This window comes from Aedes albopictus, chromosome 3 (genome assembly GCF_035046485.1).
Source record: "Aedes albopictus strain Foshan chromosome 3, AalbF5, whole genome shotgun sequence".
In the NCBI taxonomy this organism is placed as follows: domain Eukaryota; kingdom Metazoa; phylum Arthropoda; class Insecta; order Diptera; family Culicidae; genus Aedes; species Aedes albopictus.
Genome location: NC_085138.1, coordinates 226,810,324 through 226,829,640, shown reverse-complemented (window position 1 = coordinate 226,829,640; position 19,317 = coordinate 226,810,324). Strand labels below are relative to the sequence as shown.

The following is a 19,317-nucleotide window of genomic DNA, read 5'->3' as shown; positions in this document are numbered from 1 at the left end:
TGCCTGTTCCATATCTTTCTACATGTTTCCTTGTTTCCTGAGTTTCGATCAAAGTTCCACCAAGGGGCTCCTCTTGTGGTCTTCACAGACCGTGGAGGGCAAGCTTCTTTTCAAAAGCATCCATAATGAGGACCGTTGTAGTACCAACGGCATCGTCTAAATCATAAATTGGAGTGTTAATGGATGGTGAGTATCCATGAAATTTGACTGCAACCAAATCGGTAAAGAGATTCCAGTTGGTTGGTATGGTGAGCATCAGCATCACTGGCAACAATTACTGGAAGGCCTTTTGAAGTGCAGTATGCGATGACTTGTTTGAAAGCATCCGTAGGGGACGGTTCATCATAAACCACACAGAAAAAAATATGTAATTAAAATTCAGCGAAAAATCATGCACATAAAGGGAATGCTAGAGTTAGTGCACTTTTTCATGAGATATAATGTAAAATTACATTACCATCGTGTAAATTTCCGCCAACCATCGCGTAAACCATCATGGACTCCAATCGGTTACACGACTATTAGCAGAAATTTACACGAACGTAACGTAATTTTACATGATATATCATGTAAATATGCACTAACTCTAGCATTCCCTTTATGTGCATGATTTTTCGCTGAATTTTACATGCATATTTTTTTCTGTGCAGGGTTGCCACTATATTTTTGAAATTATCTGGCCAATTGATAATATAAAATCTAACGAAATCTGGCGCTCAATCAAAGCTGAATGTGTTGACATTATGAACATATTTAGTTTTGATTAAATTTTACCCAATCCAAAATTTAAAATAGTTTTACAATTATTTTTGAAATTTTAAAAACTTTGAAATAACAAATAATAGAAAATAAATTCCTAAACAGCTAAAGTATTTTTTTGGCTTATTGGGTATTCAACTTCAAACAACTACATGAAATAGCAAAAGAAAATTAGCTTATACAAAAAGTAACTTCCTTTGTAAGTATTTACTTTAGAGAAACAGACGCCACATTTCACTTATTCTTCATCCTTCGACAAAATTCAATAGGCGCTCAAATCGTTTATGCTCCTGTTTGACGTTTGGTCATTACTGCCATCTAGTGAGCGTTTGAACAAAAACAACGTGTTTAACCCTAAAGGGTTACCTGGGGTCCATTGGACCCCAGGTGCCTTTCAGAGCTCGTCTTTAATGGAACACACTCAGCGAGGTGACGAAACTGAGGCCATGAAGGTATCCCTTTTAGGGTTAAGGCGGTTATGGTTTCGTGATGACTTTTTTAATTGTTATATGTGAGAAGCATTTCGTCTGTTTTTATTTGGTAAAATACACAAAATTTAATATCACTCAAATTTGCTAGAAATCATCAAGATATATTTTCCGAAGGGCGGATCACTACCAAAACAACTGAATCGAAAAAGCGTTAGAAAATTCTTGTTTTGTCCTATTGCGTTTAAAATGCATTGAAAATGCGTCAAAAAATTCAATGCTTTAAAAAATGCACGAAATACTCACGTATTTTTAAACCCTAATGCTCCAATGCGCAACAAATTTGCATTTGCACAAAGGTGGTTTTTAATGAATTCAACATTATTTATCACTAAATACCAAACATTATCTAAATTTTTATCACATTCGCTTTATCAACAAGTTGTCTAAGGAATGCCTTGATCAAAATTTGGGAAAAATCGATATAGGCATTTCCACAACATTTTTCCGGAGATCAAGTTTCTTATTTTTTAAGGTTTTTTACGGAACATAAGAACTACCACACAGTTTCTTAGCTTTCCTGAACGCATTTAATCTAGACAAACTTATTTTTTCAGCTCATTCGATCCTTCAGATGGCAAAGCTTGTCATACCATAAAAACGAATGCAGTAAGCAGTAATTAAGAAATTCGTTTGCTTAACGTTTGTTGCTACTGGTGTTGTTGAGAAACTTGAAACAAAAAAAAAATGTATTGAGGAGGCCCGTAATGGTGGTTCTTGATCAAATATTCCAGTAAAAATTACTCTTACAAATCGAGAAATATCTTTTATTATTGATACAGCAATTTTTATTGTGTTTGGAAATAAAATATTTTTTTTCTGTGAGATTTTTTTTCTTTTCTACTATGCTACATTTTTTGACCACTTTGTGCAACTTCAAATTTTAATCATCTAGTTTACAGAGCCTTATTTTTTTACTTGTACCAGAAACATCAACAAATTTGGCATTATTTACTACGTTAGCATGTTTACTATAAGAGCTAGAAGAAACTTTTTTGGATTTAGTTCTCAAATTGAAATGGCAGTTTTTTTTATTCCTGTTCGGGTTTGTCACTGCGACCAGTTTTTAGATCTATTGTGACATTACCCGTATCCTTAGTGTAGTGCATGTCGCATTACTCAATTACCATTGAGGGGCAATAAAGTATCGATTTTGATACAGTTTTTGTTTTGTTTTGTTAGAAAACAAAACAAGAGTACTGATATTGGTCATGCATCAGAAACCTAGCATCACACTTGTTTTACTGCTAAATTCTCCCAGGTTTAGGACCCGGGTTTTAACATTAGCAGCAATATCATTCCAATAATGGGACATGTGTTCAGTAATAAGGATTCTAGTATGTTCCTTGCGTGCCAAGGGCTGAAAGTCTCTCAAATAAAGACAAATCAATCAATCAATGTTCCTTGCGTACTAGCACTTTCCAGTCTTCGAAGAGTTAGTACATGCATGGATCCCTAACCCAATTTGATTTCCTTTGCATTGAGTTTAGCCTCAGATGGTAAGGTTTTTAGCTATATGCAAAGTAAAGTTGGTAAACTTAGTTTTATTCAAAGATTGGAAGTCATCACAACACCAGTAGCAAGGACTAAATACTATAATGCCTATAATTATCAGAAAGGCTCCGTTAAAGCTCGAGCATCTTTTAAACCCCCTCAACCATTCATCCCTCAGCACAGGTCGCCTGACACCTTGGATTGGGGTTACCTGTTTGGTGGACTTTTACCCCCGGAACAGGTGGTCCGTAGTGCTATTCTAAGCCGGCAGCTACACGGGCTGTTAATCGTTAGTGTATTTATAATTTCTGAAACAGTCTATACAGGCGACTCTATTAAACCTGATTCTGTGTTAGAGCATCATTCACTATGGTACGTCGTAGTAGGGATCCATTCACCGTGACGGTAATTGGAACTCGCTTAGAATAACTCAATTTCGACTTTGGAGTGTGGGTGAGATATGGTTGGCAAAGGGTTCACGCATTTGTGCGTAGATGCCAGGCGTAAGGTGATATATTTGTGTGATTATTACTATGAAGCTAAAGTGGCACAGTTCCCTTGCATAACTTGTAGGCGTTATCTGATAAGACTAACTAGGCTATTTCTACATGTCTCTGTTCTAGCGATGGCTTTGAACATGTGAATAAACATGAGTTGTATAAGTAGAGAGGAGACCGAAAGTCCGTAGAAAGATACAAAGTAGGAGTAAAGGGACGAGATTGAACCCAGGACCTTCTGCATACAAATCAGAAGCGATAGCCACTAAACCATCAAGCCCGTTTTTTTTCCTTCAGGAATCTATCGTAATGAGTAAAATCAATTAATTCAGTTTACAAATTCTTAGTTGATGAACTTTGATAAAAAAAAGACAATTTTATGTTGTTTCATAAGCCCCTTGTTCTCTGCGCGATCCAGGGTTGTGGAGCTGCCGCTGATCACAGCACAGAGTTAACTTAGCAGCAGTTTCATATATACGCAGTTTTTCAGATTATGGGTGCGAAAGGAAAGAAGAGTCCAAGTGAACCGGGTGGAGAGACAAGGGGTCTGCACTCTGTGACGGTCGGTCGGTCGGTAACAGTACACAGACATCGTTCCATACTCCTCGGCTCTTGGTGCTGCTCTAATGATAATACACGCCAAGTAGGCATTCACGGATACATATCCGTGGTCATTGAAAACGAAGAAAAAAACATACACGTCTATTACCTTTGTGTAAGCTCTGTTCTTGTTATTTTTTTTGCATTTTTTTATATTTTTGTCTTTATGTGTACCACGGCTGGCAGCAGCGTTTTGAAGCTCCGGTTACAAGCGGAGGAAAACAAAAAGTACGATCATTACGCTCATGCATAACTCTTGCCTTGAAAATAGAGACTAGAGCTTCTTCCTTATGGTCGTTAAATGATGTATGAATGGAAGAATGACGTATGAGCATTATAATTGCTTATCGCGGAACCGCCATGTGAAAGTTAAAATTTTACTTTTATCTGACCAGCGTACTGCAACACTAAGGTAGATTCAATGATAAAAGCGGAGAACAACGAGATATGTAAATATTGCGATGTGTTACAACATATTATCGATTGTATTGTTTTACGCCCTCGTGTGAAATATCGACTGGAAGAATACTGAACTGTTATGCTAACGAATTGTTTAGTAGAATGAGTCATTAGGCCTGTGTGCATCTGACATTTTTCCTTGTGAAAGCAAACGTAAGCGTGTGAATTAGTGGTAGCGTGGAATGCGTTGATGTAGTTTCCCAGACTAGATTGGAACAATGAAATTAAGCCTAATGCACGCGATCAGATATTGAATACACAAACAATGATTAAATCGTGCTTGAACTTATATGTGTGTAAGTCTAAAAACACGGCAATGATTGTGTTTTTTTTATAGTTCTCTGTAATTCGATTGTATTAATGGGCGTGTGTAAAAAGTTGATTGAATGATCTGAATGTCTCAAAATTTTAAGCTTTTTACATATATAAAATCAAGATAATATTATGTATATTTGTACAACTAAAGGCCGAGTACAGGTTTTCCATAGCCTGGTGGTTCCATAGCCTGGTGGCCATGGAGAAACACTAGGAGAAATTTCTTGGAAAATCTCAGCAGGAATTGCATAGTAGAGACAATTCTCACCGTCTTCAGCCAGAGGCTGCACAGACTGAACACATTACTTACATTAGTCAACGGACAATACACAGAACACCCAGTGGCCCAGTGATGAATTTTTCGTTTTGACGAAAAGTTTCCGCCGACTGGAGCGGGAATCGAACCCACACTCCGAGGCTTACGATACGCCTAAACGACTGCCGCCGCTAACCGCACGGCCACGAAGCTCACCACCTATATATACCCTGAAGCGATTTTTTCAAATATTCCTAGAATTTCTGAATGTTCCTGTACCTATCCCAGGAGAAGTTCTAGCAACATTTTCAGAAGCAATCCCAACAAAAATTTCTGGATGGATCCCAAGGTAATTTTTGTTGGATTTCTGTACAAAATCTCAATTTTTTTTACAGAAATCTTTGGAGAAATTCTGCAGGAATCAAATAAGGGATTTCTAGAGGATGTCCTGCAATTGTTCCTGGAATATCTGGAAGAACAGTTGGAGGAATTCCAAAAGAATTGTTGGAGAAATCACTGCATGAGTTTCTCTCGGAATCCCAGTAGAAATTTCTTGAGGAATATGTATATCCTGGAATATCTCATTTTAGTAGAAATTCTGGCAGACATTTCTTGAAGATTACAACCTGAAACTTTTAGTAAAATTTCCTACAGTAATCCCAGCAGAAATTTCAGCATTCCTAAGAGGATGTTTTAAAAGTTCCAGAATGTAGTCCTGGATTTATGACAACGAAGATTCCTGGATGAATCCCAGAAGAAATTCTTTGATTGAATCACTAGAATAAATCTCTGGAAGAGTTCCTCGTAGGAGTAATTGGAAAAATTCCTGGAGGAATATCCTGAACGAAAACTTTTGACAACATTAAAATGTATTAGAATAAAAACGGCTATCGATAAAGTTTTACTTGATGATATTCTCATAACAATAATTTTCTATCTAAACTTTCTTCCTCAACATACCTCGCATAAAATCTATGAACTTTGCTGACGGGCATAGCCCCTGATTGTCTGTGTTCAGCCCTGCCAGCTTTAATTCCAACGGAATACGCACAACGGGTAATAGGATTCGGAAACAATAATTCTTCAACTTTTCTCGTAACACATCGATCCAATGCCAATCCCACACGTGGTCACAAACTCTTCAATTTCAGGCCGCACAGCAGAGCCCCTTTTGCAAGTCCGATAAAGTTGCCTCCATGATTATAACAGGTTCTACGGGTAAATAGCTCGCCGACCGACGAACGCTGTCGTCATGTGTGCTCTTGAGGCACTTCTCTCCATTACCATGCTGCTGTTGCTGTTGCTGATGCGGGGTTCCGTATATAGACGTGGGTTTTATGTACCGTCATACTCCTACTCCTCCCGCCCATAGCTGCCGTCGCTCTCTAGCCCTGGGATTGAAAAACAAGTTCTTTCCAGTTCTCCAACACGATATCCCGTTTTTGCTGCCGCTTCTGCTGAAACCCACATAAAAAGCTGCTCGACATCGTGTTGGGTACATAGACCGAGAAAGGCAGAGAGAGAGTCAGACTAGCGCAGAGGAGTCAGGAGTTATCCAAAGTGCTTTGGTCCGTCGCTCACTCAACAGCAGCAGCAGCAGCAGCAACACACCTAGCGAGACTCGAGAGAGATGTATCGATTTTTCCATTTATAGCAGAAATGAAAATTTATGTTTTATGAGTTTTTCATACTAACGAATCACTCGCCACACGATGCTATGCGGAGGCCCCTATATGAACGGTGTTATTGTGCGATGGCAAGTTGTTGTTCTGGTTTTTCCATCAACCTTCTCCTCATCCCAGGTCCTAGTTGCCCTTGTACGTACGTTGTACTGCCTCCACATCGAGATGTAACTCCGGTTTCAACAGTAGCTGGAATTTTCCGATGGGTTGGATCTTGTTTGTGGGTTTTTCGTTGGATGTTTAATTTGTTCGAGTTGGGGCTTCAGTCGTATTATCTTGTGGCAATTATTTGTGAATAGAGTTTGTTAATTTTGAGCTGAAAGGGCTTTAATTTGGAGCAGTGCATTTTATGTTCTTTGTCGATTGCTAATGTAGTTTGAGTTTGTTTTATTCAATCTATCGTTTAAAGGAAGGGTGATGTTGTTAAACATATGATTTTCGAAGCACAAATACGAACCAAAATAAGAATAAGGCTGGCACAAATTGTGATTTTCACTAATGTCACTATCAAATGCATTCCAGGATGTTCCATGGGCATTACATGAGGTTTCAGAGGGTTTCAGTAGCGTTCCAGGCGTTTCCAAAGGCTTTGAAAGGTGTTTCAAGGGTTTTCCGAGATGTTCCAGGGGGTTTCAGGGGCTTGACAAGGTATTTCAGGGGTGTCAGGGACGTTCCAGGGAGTGGTTTCCGGAGCGTTCCAGGTGTGTTCCTGGTATTTCAGGAGCGTAATAGGGTGTAATAGGGGTCAAGACAAGGGTCAAGATGTTTCAGAGGAATTTCAGGGGTTTATTGGGTTTCAGGGCCATTTCCAGGGCGTTTCAAAGAATTTTGGCGGAATTCAGGTGTTCTAGCGGAACTTAGGGGATGTCAGGTACGTTCCAAGGGGTTTAAAAGAAGTTCTAGGAGCTTTACGAGGGTTTCGGCCCGTTCCTAAACCCTTGACGCCTTGCTTGAAGACGGTGTAGTGTCTTTTGAACTCCTTTCACTCTAAAGCCCCTGATTTGTTTTGCAACACCTACACCTTGGAGCCCATCTGAATCGTCGTAGAAACCTCCTTGCAAAATTCTTGAAACATCCGAAAACCATTTCCCCTGAAATACCCTAAAAATATGTGAAATCACCTGATACATCCTGAAAAGCTTTGATACCTTTATTGAAACCTCCTGAAACACTTCCAACCACTGAAACCACCGAAAACTCCTCAGAAGCCGCCTGAAATGTCTTGAACCATCTTGAAACTCCTCTAAATCTCATTGAAAACACTCTGAAACCAGTTACATACAAACGCCCGCTAAAAGGCCTGAAGTCACTTGAAATCCCATAGAGCGCCTTGAAATGCTAGAAACCTCTCTTAAAACCCCTCTTCAAACCCGTCTTCAATCGCCCTAAACCGCCGAAACCGAAACGCATTGAAATGCCTGTAAGCTTCTCTGAAACATCCCTGAAACCTCCTTGACTTCCTGGAACCCCTTGAAGAACTTACTGGGAATTCCTCTAAAATCCCCTTAAGCACATTACAGGGGGCGAACCGCTCTGAAGCATCCCTAAAACCACGGAAACCAGTTCTAAACCCCAAAGTGGGTTTACACATAGGTGCATCCACGCGTGAGATGTTGTGATTGTGCATTGATTACTCTGAAGGTGGTGCGGCATAGTTCGCTTGGTTGCATAACTTGTAGGCGTTATAGGATAGAGTGATTTCCACTGTACTGTGGAAGTTGGAAGGAAGGGCACAGCCTATTCAAACCGTTTCTGGTGCTAACGTTTTTGGCTATGAACCCATCCATATACATGAGTTGTATATGTAGAGAAGAGGTTTCCAGTGTTAGCCTAGTGGTTAAGGCTATGGATCGCTAATCCGGAGACGGCGGGTTCGATTCCCGTTCCGGTCGGGAAAATTTTCTCGACTCCCTGGGCATAGTGTATCATTGTACTTGCCTCACAATATACAAATTCATGCAATGGTAAGCAAACAAAGCTCTTCAATTAATAACTGTGGAAGTGTTCAAAGAATACTAAGTTGAAGCGAGGCAGGCCAAATCCCAGTGGGGATGTCGAGCCATAAAGAAGAAAAAGATATGTAGAGAAAAGGGATAAAGTAAACAAAAAGATACAAACTAGAAGGCAAGGGACAGGTCGGGAATTGAACTCTAGACCTTCGGCATACGTATCCGAAGCGGTAGCCACTTGACCTCCAAGCCAGTTCACTCCAATTTAATATCGATTACCACTGAACACAAAGTTATTAGATAAAAAAAATAACACTCATTCTCGATTTTATCGGGAAGTTGTGACTGGCTATGTCCCAGCTATTCATTTAGATCTTTGTATATAGTGGTATATTTTCTATCATCAAGATTATTACTTTTTTCGCTTTTTTATCATATGGAAAATGCAAAAGAACTACATATGTAGCAGTAATTTATATCCTTGGCATCGTTTTGAAATAACTACGTTCCAAAACTCACCCTAATAAAAATGAAGGGTGTTTTCTAGAATTTTGTTATTCTAGACACTAATTTGAAATGAAAAAAAAAAACATCTTAATATCAAATTAAAATGTACTAATTTTGTTTCTTTTTTCTTCACTATTTCCAGGTAATGAGATGTGACCCTTCACCGCAAGTAAATGGGAAAACTGTGTAATCAGCAATCAGTGCGAAAATAGTTTCGAAAAATTTGTTGTTCTAGAGAAGTGAATCGATCAAATACAGTGCTATTGAGTGATTGCAGAGAAAACCGAAAATAGATATATAATGTGTGTAGTGCCACGGCTAAAAGTGTATTTAGAAGAGCAGCTCCATATCGGAAGCAGAAAAATTTTGCTAGAATGGATGTGCAGTGTGTGGGTAGAGGAAGCGGTCCCGGTCACATCAGCAATTTCTGTTATCACAAAATGCACTTAGCATCACCTGTCATGGTAACGTCGTTATTAAATAGTTATCAAATCTGGAAAGATGTGTTCTGGCAGTATACAGACGATGTGAATAAGTGCATTCATGACAAGACGGTTTAGTGTGAAATAGTTCAAATGGTTCAAATCTCGCTGACTAAAATCAGCACTTTGAGCCGAGCTATAAACTGGGAATGGCAGAGACCGTACTATGTTGCCAGCCCTCGGCGGATTCCAGCCAACTATATATAGGAAATCGGCGAATATTGTTTGCTTAAGATGGAGCTGTGTCAGGGTGTATGTACTTTTAGCAAACAGAATGGCTTTAAGTTGAGACTGCTGGCTGGCTACGGTCGGAGCATCAACAACAGCAAAAACCTCAGAAAGGCGGTGTATGTAACCAACGTAGAGCTAGCTGCTCTAGCCCTGATGTCAGTGACATGCGCAGTGGCTGAAAATGTTTCCCAGCCAAAAACAGTTCGATGAAGAAAATTGAAGATAATGAAAAGGATCTTTAATTTGATGTGGAGAAGTTTTCCGCGCCTCATGGGATTTCCCAGGACAATTTTGAACTCTTGTTCAATATTGGCTGGGCCAGACTTGCTGTTATTGCAAATTTTGCGCATTTGTTAGCATATTGTATTATTCTAATATCAATTTCGTTTATCTATGTATGTTGCTGTAGTGCAATAACATATGGAAATTTCGAATGAGTGTAAACAGTTTCGTACCTTTTAATTCCGCCTTAATTGTTTATCCTTTGATAGATACGCGTATTTCGACTACCACTTGTAATCTTCCTCAGTGTCAGAGTGGATAACTGACACTGAGGAAGAAGTGGTAGTCGAAATACTCATATCTCTCAAAGGATACGCAATTAGGGCGGAATCAAAAGGTACGAAACTGATTACACTCATTCAAAGAGGGTATTCTGCTTAGAGGGTCCGAAAAGTCGGTACAAGATATGGAAGTTTGTTTTTAAAATGTATGGCTCTATATTATGAATGGATCAATAAAGAAATTGCGAACCCCAAATCGAAAAGAGTATTCCAGCATATTGACACTAGTTTTGTTTGTAAATTTATAGAAATAATATCTAGAAGGTTTATTAGTTGGAAATATCCTGGCAATTGATTTAAATGCTTAGAAAACTTAAAATTACTTGAAAACTGTGGCTGAATCACTTGTTGAATATCTGGGATTATATCTTATTATATTCCTCAAACTCTTTTTGCAAAGGCTTTTAGATTTTTTAGACATCTCCGAGATTGTTTCTCGCAGAACTTTACACAATTAAACAGAATATTAGCCAAAATGTTGAGTTTCCTTTCCGATTGGAGGCATAGTTCAGGAATACTCCAATGGTTTTTCACTGCAAATTTTATCCAGAAAATCCCGTGAAAATATTTGAGAATTGCCTTAAGAATTTATTGTTTGTTATGTTACTTCATAAATTTGTGAGATATACAACCACAATTTCCGCAGAAATTACTTAGAAAATGCTGAATGTAAGCACTTAAAAAACTTTGCTTCCCTTTTTTTCCACAAATTCCGTTTTCAACTATAAGCTGTTTCTAGGAAAAAATGTCTAAAATTAAAAGTATGACATTTTCTATGTAAATTTACGAACATGTTCGTTCAAATGTTTTCTACACTGGAACCCCAATTTATGTAATAAGTCGAGAATGATCAAATGGAACCTAAACGGAATCAGTTTATTACCGAAATGAATTTCAAAATTACTTTATGGAGAGTGAGTAGCTAAGAGATTTTAACCCTTCAGGACGCGCGCTGTTGTAAAAAGTACAACACTATCAAAAAACCTCGCTCGTAGTATACAGCGCGAGCGCGGTGCTGTTTCGGTTGCTTGATGGCGCGCGTCCTGATAGGTTAAGGTGAAGTCATGCAAGGTTTCAGAGGAGTTTGAGGGGGTTCCAGAGGATTTCAGAGGTATTTTAGGAGGTTTCAAAGTAATTCTCGTGGCTTTAGTAGAGATTCAGGAGGATTTTAATGGGTTTAAATGTGTGTCCGGGTTTTTTTTCAAGCTTTCAGGCGAGCTACAGGAGGGCCGCAAACGGGCGTTTCCTTAGGTCACACATTCAAAACATATTTTTGGGATCGTCAAAAACGCGCACAACCGTGTACTCAGTAAAACTGTTAACTGATATCTCAGCACAAAGTGCCGTTTAAGATCCCAGTACACAGGGTCAAATACTTGTCCAAAAACAAACCAATGCTCAAACATCTTGTTTGACTCGATCGCATTCCCATTAGTGCCAAATAGATGTTTGATTTTTAGTTGATTCCGATTTAAATATTTGACCCTGTGTACTTGAGGCCTTAGCTGTATGACCAAAACGTTTTCCGAATCTCAGTATGAACTGTCAAAATTGCTGAGATCTCAGCCAAATTACTGTTTGCGGATTACTCGGTAATTTGAATTTGTACCCTTTGAATCCCTTCGAAAGTTTCCAGCAGAGATGCAGAGGGGGTTTAAAGCGGTTTCATGCCGTTTCAAAGGCATTTCAGCAGGCTTCAGGCTGTTTCAGAGGGGTTCCCGGGGGTTTATGGGGGTAACAGGCTTTCAGGTGAGCTTCGAGAGGGTTTCAGAAGGTTTTTAGAGGCGTAGCAGAGATTTTCAGATAGGTTTTTGACGGTTTCAATAGTTTTCAGGTGAGCTTTATGGGGTTTTCATATAATCTTAAGGAGGTGTTCAGAGGCGTTTGAATGCATTTCGAATTGTTTTAGAGGGATCTTCAGCGTGGGCTCCCAGGGGGTTTTAAATGGCTGCATAGGCTCTTAGATGAACTTCAAGGGGGATTCAGAAGTGTTTCAGGGACATCATAGGGATTTTGGTAGCTTCAGGCTTTCGAGTGAGCTCCAGAGGAGTTTCGGGGAATTTTCTATCGGTATTGTCGCGCCAGTGAAATACTGGTCACCCTAGTTAAACTCATTTGTGGAATAGAAAGAAACAAGAGTGAAGTTACAGAAGAATAAGGAACGGCAAAGGTGAAAAAAGTTGTTGAACTTCAATGAAGTTGTTTTTTGTTAGTAAAAAGGTTTGAAATTCAATTTAAAGTTATAACGGTACTGATAATTGTGAGTAAATAGAATTAGTCATATTAGATAAGGTACACCGGGGCAAGTTGAAACGGGTGGGGCAAGATGAAACGCGAAGTTTTGAAATAGATATCAATACAATTTGGAAATTTATCCTTCGCTAAAAGATTGTTTGAATCAAAAACTATGTGTTATGGCAATAAAATTGTTTATCATCATTAGAAAACCCTCCCCCTGGATATTCGATCTTGACGCGATGGGAGGGCTTAACCCATTAGCACTTTAGCGCCAGTTCTTTCATCACCGCTTGGACTTTGAGCTAGATATAGCTAGTTTACGAGTTGAGCGTAAGTGAAGGAATCGCCGTAAGTGCTAATGGGAACCAAAGGAATATCCGTCGTGCATTTATCACAAGTCAAAAACAAATTATAATTCAGCTTGCATAGACCTAATCTTTGCATTCTTTGAATTTTCTCAAATTTAACAATAATTGTTAAATTTAACGTAACGCAAGAGTGGGTAGAGGAGGTCTCTGCGTTACACTCATCATTCGTTACTTGAATTCGTTAGTACACAGGACAGGGGACGCTAGGATAAGTTGACTTACAGCCCTACAGATTAGATTCATTACAATTAGAAAATTATGGACTGATTAGGTAAAGATAAATCTGTTGATTATAGGAGTTTGTATTTGTATTTCTTATTTTTATCGGTTTTGTAAATTTATAAAAGTTGACAAATAATCATTATCATTTTTATTTTTGACAAAAATCAGTTGACTGAACTTTTTTGTTTTTATATCTTAGACGGTATTATTTCACTGATCAAAAAAGCAGGAATTTAGTTAGGACTTAGGACGGTTGACATTGTAAAGGGTTACGATGGATATAATATTACTTTGGACTGAGATGATCACAGATATGCAGAAGACGACTAGCGAAATTAGAAACACAATTTGATACATTATTGACTATATTTTGACAAATAGGGTTTGACAAATTTCTTTACAATATCGAATGGAAGCTCAAAAAGTGTTATCTAACACTAATATGAGAGTTATTTGGAGATGATGCTGGTGCTGTCAATGACTAACATCGGTTATTGACACTATTGGTAATCAGCTTGAAATAATTTTCAGAAAGTATTATAAAATAACTGAGGATATTATCTGATTATTGTTTGGGGAAGCTGTCAGAAAAACTAGTTGCCCATATCGGCTAAAAACGCTAGTTCTGGTAGCTGTCTTCGAATAATTTTCAGAAATATCAAATCTTTAAAAATTAGCTACGACACATTTTTTTTTCTTTTTGCTCTTTGTATATTTCTTAAGAATAGTACTCTGAAGGCGTTAACATAGACATAGACACCCTTTTTTATCTCTGAATGTTGTCCAGTGACCTCGGAGATTTTCGATTATTGAAATATTGTTCAATTATCAAATCATCTTTGGAGCTTCCATTCGATCAAAACACTAGTGCGATGGGAAAAGTTAAAAACAGTATTTTTAAAAACTACTACGACCTAATGCTAATTACTACACACTTTGCTCAAGTTGACGACATCGTCTAGTCCATCGTGAGTATTAGTCCTAGTAGGGGGAAAGTTGGGAAAGGGTCCAGGCTTTGCTATCAGCTGTCCTGCAGCTCCACCTGGTCACTCTTCAAAAAAAAAAAAAAAAACAAAAAAAAAAAAAATTGTTTATCATCATTAGAAAACATCATGTTAACCCGCTGTTTCATCTTGCCCCACCCGTTTCAACTTGCCCCGGTGTACATTACACAAGTATATAGAATGAAGAATTTTCTAATTCAAACTAATCATCAATAAAACGTCTTTCGATCTGCTTTGAAACCCAGTGGCCTGTTTGAGCTGGTTGAACCATCTCAACAACCGCCTTTGTCGAAGTTATTGGCTGATTTATTGCCAACCTAGAACATCCTGAACACGCAGAAATCCCTAAAAATATGTTAATATGTCAAACACCTGTGCTCCAAAATACTGCTCTTGCACATACATATATCAGAAAGCCATATTTATATTGTTTATTTTTTTATTTTTTTAAGTTTTTATTGATATACACCAAGTCTTTAGTTCCTAAAATCCCTTGCTCGGATGTTCTTGGTCGTTTTAACTATCATGGATTTCAGTCTTTCAAATCTGTAACAGTAATACAAGTTGTTTTTGCAATGAACAATAACATTTTGAGACATTCTGGGACTTGTACTTTTTAATTTTTAAAATGTGAGAATGGATCCTAACGCCCGTTCAGACTCACTCACACTCTTAGAAAAAAAAAAAAAAAAAAAGGAAAGCAGATCTACCCAAAGTGTCCACTCAACTGTTCGATGTTTTATATGGGCGAGCATGCTGTAGTAGTAGCAGTTTAAGACATTGTATTCTTTTCATTATATTTCACTAACAGCATCCAGAATCAATTTCGTTCGGCACAAGTCTGCCATCTGCATTGAATTTTGTGTAAAACGTGTTCTGAACAAATCGTCCTATCGGTCGCCCAACTGCTGCTGCGAGTATATGTCCTGAATTGGCAGCATTATGAATGCAGGAAGGAAGTAGAGAGCTGGGGCAGAAATTGCAGATAAAATGAATAGCATGGCATCCTTTTGATTCGATTCAAATGCGCCTTGCGAACCCGCCAGAGTGTGAATCAACTGTCCCAGTCTGCTCGATAAAAGTTGTATACGTACATTTGGCTGGGTTGCAAACGTATATAACCCAGCCAGCCAGCCAGCCAATGCTGCTGCGTTGATCCTCGCCCAGCAATGGCATCACCACCATCCTCGTCAGGACCGAAATGTCGAAATTCCGTATCAGAGCAGAGCACTCGGAGGCACATAGCACATAACCGTCAGAGCCCGTACATACTCAACCTCCTCGGAGCTCCGTACTGCGGTAGCGGGTCGGTTATGTACCGGCCCCCGGAGTTTATGAAACTGTACTGCGGGCTGGGTCGTACATAATTCTGCGCTCTGTTTTTCCACATAAATTATACCGGGACGTGAAATATAATATTAAGTTGGTCGGCACACCAGAGAGAGCGCGGGTGGACAAAAGTTAACTAGAGGGGACGTGCAGGGAATACATAATAATAAAGTTTTAAAGAGGATATGCTGAAGGAAATGTTTTAAGAGTTGTAAATTCTTGGACGTGATGTTGCCCGGTGCATGAAATGAAAGGTTCGTAGGGTTTTACAGTGATGTGACCTTGAACTCTTGTTGACAGTTTTTCGAGAATAGAGCCCATTTTTAATATGGTTGATCTTGAGTGTATTGGTTTTTATTTTTGATTGAATAATGTTTAAAACGTATGTATTTCAGAATTAACCCTCGAGCGATCGCGCTGTTGTATTTTGTACAACACGTTGAAAAAATCTCGCTTTTTGTACTCAGCATTAGCGTGGTGCTGACGCAGGTAGTCAACCGCGCGAGTTACGGAAGGTTAAGCAACGTTAAATTTATAGTTGTTTGATTCATTTCAAAATTATTGTTTGGGAAATGAAACATTACTTAAAATTAAGAAAATTCAATATGTTGGAATTGCGTAAAACATGAATATTGAAGTATGCATCCACAAGAAGTCTTGTTATTTTCACATCATTAAAGAATATTGGTATTCGAGCTATAAGAATAATTTAAGCATAACTTTTCAATCCGACGTAACTCGCAAATGTAAACAAATCCGGGTTTTCAGCTGCATGCATGATTTATAAAGTAAATTAAAGAATCCACATTAATGTTTGATGATTTATTGCTTAATTTGTTTAACTAAGCATATTTTTCGAAACGACGTATCTAACTATTTTGATGTTTACAATTTTACTCATAGATACACCGTTTTGATATATGAGAAAACCAAACGACGTATCTAGCCAAAATCCAAAGTAACAGATACACCAAACTGGTACCATACAAAAGCAACGTATCTGGCATGACGTATCTCTAACCAACCCGGTGTATGTGTATTTTTGTCAAAATTCATTGTGAAAATGATATGGAATGAGTAGGTTTTGTTTCTTACCTAGTGCGTGCTATATCCCTGGTGATATAAAGAACGAAAAAAACTTATGACAAGTCTTTTTATTTAAAAAACTATTTTAGTGAAATGGTCGTCAACATTGACCATGAATTTTCTCAGATCAGTGAAAAAGTTAGATACGTCGATTTGAAAAATTATGCTTGAATTTATCATTTCTTTTCGCTAGTGGCGGGCATAATAGGGAAATTTACTAAACAGTGAGATCTGTGATAAATATTTTCTTGTGCAAACGTCGCGACGCGTTTACCAAGGCAATCTTTGATAATTTTATTTTAAATTTCATCAAACACTTCAATAATCAGATTATCAGAACTTACTCAGTTTCTGTTTAGCTAATCTCCTGAGTGCTTTGTCAATAATAATAAAACAAAAAAAAACACATTTTTAAAGCTTTGAAGGGTCAAATAACATTTCTTTTCAATTTTTAGTTAGATGAAACTTACTACTGGGTTATAAAATTTACCGTTCTACTAACTTACATTCGAGTTCTGAGTTTTTATTTTAATTCGATTTTCTCAAATTCTTCAAATTAAAATAAAAAAAAGCTCAAATTAAACAATCCGTTCGCGAGTTATTCGCGGCAGTACCGTCGTGCGGGGCTTCTTTTTACACTTTTTCATGGTTTCTCAACTTTATGACATTATAATTCCCAGAGTAGTGACTGGATTAACACAATTTATACACATAATAATCGTGACTATATACAGTCGAACCTCCATGAGTCGATGTTCCTTGACTCGATATCGACTCATGGAGGTAAATTTTTCCATACTGAAAAATAATTTCTGGGTTACTATGATGGTCCCCTCAAAAAGCTTCCCAAAGGATATTTGTTCCACTACTCGATATTTCCTTGAGTCGATGGTCCCTTCAATATCGACTCATGGAGGTTTTACTGTAATGTAAGATGTATGCAACATTTGACATTAAATTCATCAATCAACAAAAAAGTTGTTCATACACCTATCGGACACATCTCATATAGAACCGGATGGGGGCTCTTTTGAACTTTTTTAACTAAACTAAAATTGCATTTAAAATTCCAGGGTTATTTAGAAAACTACTTTGTACCAAATACTATAGTATACTATAGCATACATGATTTCAATAGATATATGCGTTTTTAGATGATTCTGTGCTACTTTTGGTATTATAGGCAGCGTGATATTGTAATGTAGACACTTAGACAGCCTTAAAAAAGGGACCATTAATCATTTATTTAGGTGAAACGGTCATTTTTAGTGTATAACGATACCTATATTCGATTGTATATGCTACGCTGATACATCTTGAATGAATTGATCAACCCTTTGAAATTTATGGACTGTAGAAACAATGCATACAGAGCAAATGTTTTGATACATTATGCATATTTGTTTGGTTTATTTGATGGTTTTGCACGTCCTGATAAGCAATAAAGTTTATGTTTGAAAAACAATTTTACCCAAATGAAGGGGAAAATATTTCATTATAATAGTCCTAAAGACATCAAACAGATTTGATCCATACGTTGAATTCAAAAAATCCATATTCAGAAGTGTCCAAAGTAACCCCGCATTTCAAAAGAAGCCCCGCACGGCGGTATGTCTAAAAATTTGATTACTTGGCACTTAACCCATGAACGCCCGAATTATGTCACAATAACGATTAACCCCAGTCAGCCAATGACGATAAACGTCTGATTTTTTCTGGAGTACCCATCTCAAAACCATGAACAAAAGTTATTGTAGTAATTTAAAAGAAAATCTATGGTAACATTTTTATTTAAATACAGTGCGTATGCCCCACATGCACGTGAAATATTGAAAAAAAACAAACTAATATTCCTATATGTTGTCAGAGCCACTTAATTTGTATGAACTGTGTGAATCATATGTAGGTGACTGTGTAACGCAACCAAAAGTTGATATAATTTTAAATGAAAAAACGAAGCGTAACACGTTACAGGTTAGGTTTTACATTGCACGGAAATGTGCATTCATCTCCTCTGAACGATGTTTAGGACAAATATAGTCTTCTACAAAATTGTCCCTTATAGTAATAATTAGGGTCCACATTGCATAAATTAAAAACTATACAAAGGAGACAGGATACACCACAATACAGTCAGGTTTTTTTTTTTTACGCGGGGGATACGTACCGCGTAAAAAAAACTCAGTTCAAAATTCGAAAAACCGCGTAAAAAAAGTCTCACCATTTCTCGACGAATCATGCAAAAATAAGACGATGATTTTTTTTTGTATGGAGTTTTTATTTACGCGGCCGCGTAAATAAAAACCGCGTAAAAAAAGACCTGACTGTAGATCAAATATTGATCGCAGTGGTTTATGTTCCGAGCAGGAAAAATGAACTCAATATAGATTTTTGATAGTTTTTGTTGTTGCAGATGCTTGCTTTATTCGTCCTTTATCGAAATGCACCGAGAGGTCATCCGAATATTGAACGTATTTTCCGAATTAACCCGAAGAGAAAATCGACGAAGCGAAATCGATCATTGTAGATATGCCCGTATAATACTAAGCGCGAAAAGTAGTTCATCATCAGATTGCTTTTGATGTCCTCAACTTTGCCGAAGGCGAAATTCTAAGTTAAATTTCTGAAACTTATTAGCGCCACCCAGTGGACAATCGTAAAATCAACGAGTTCATCATCGGATGATTCTTGTTTTCTTGATCGGCTGAAGATAAAACGCTTCTTTGTTTTCTGATTTTCGATGTACAGAAGGTTGGAATTTTCAAAACTCACCAGACACCTATCAGAT

The 19,317-nt window shown here is 37.8% G+C and overlaps 1 protein-coding gene and 1 long non-coding RNA gene across 7 annotated transcripts in view; both read left to right on the top strand.

The window, feature by feature from the left end:
* LOC109397755 (uncharacterized) overlaps positions 1-19,317 on the top strand; it is a 199,072-nt gene that overhangs the window by 82,450 nt on the left and 97,305 nt on the right. The gene's annotated exons all lie outside the window — the stretch shown is intronic.
* Positions 977-6,551, top strand: LOC134291490 (uncharacterized). Its single transcript, XR_009999114.1, has 2 exons — positions 977-1,105; positions 1,225-6,551. It is a non-coding gene; the product is annotated as an uncharacterized LOC134291490 (long non-coding RNA).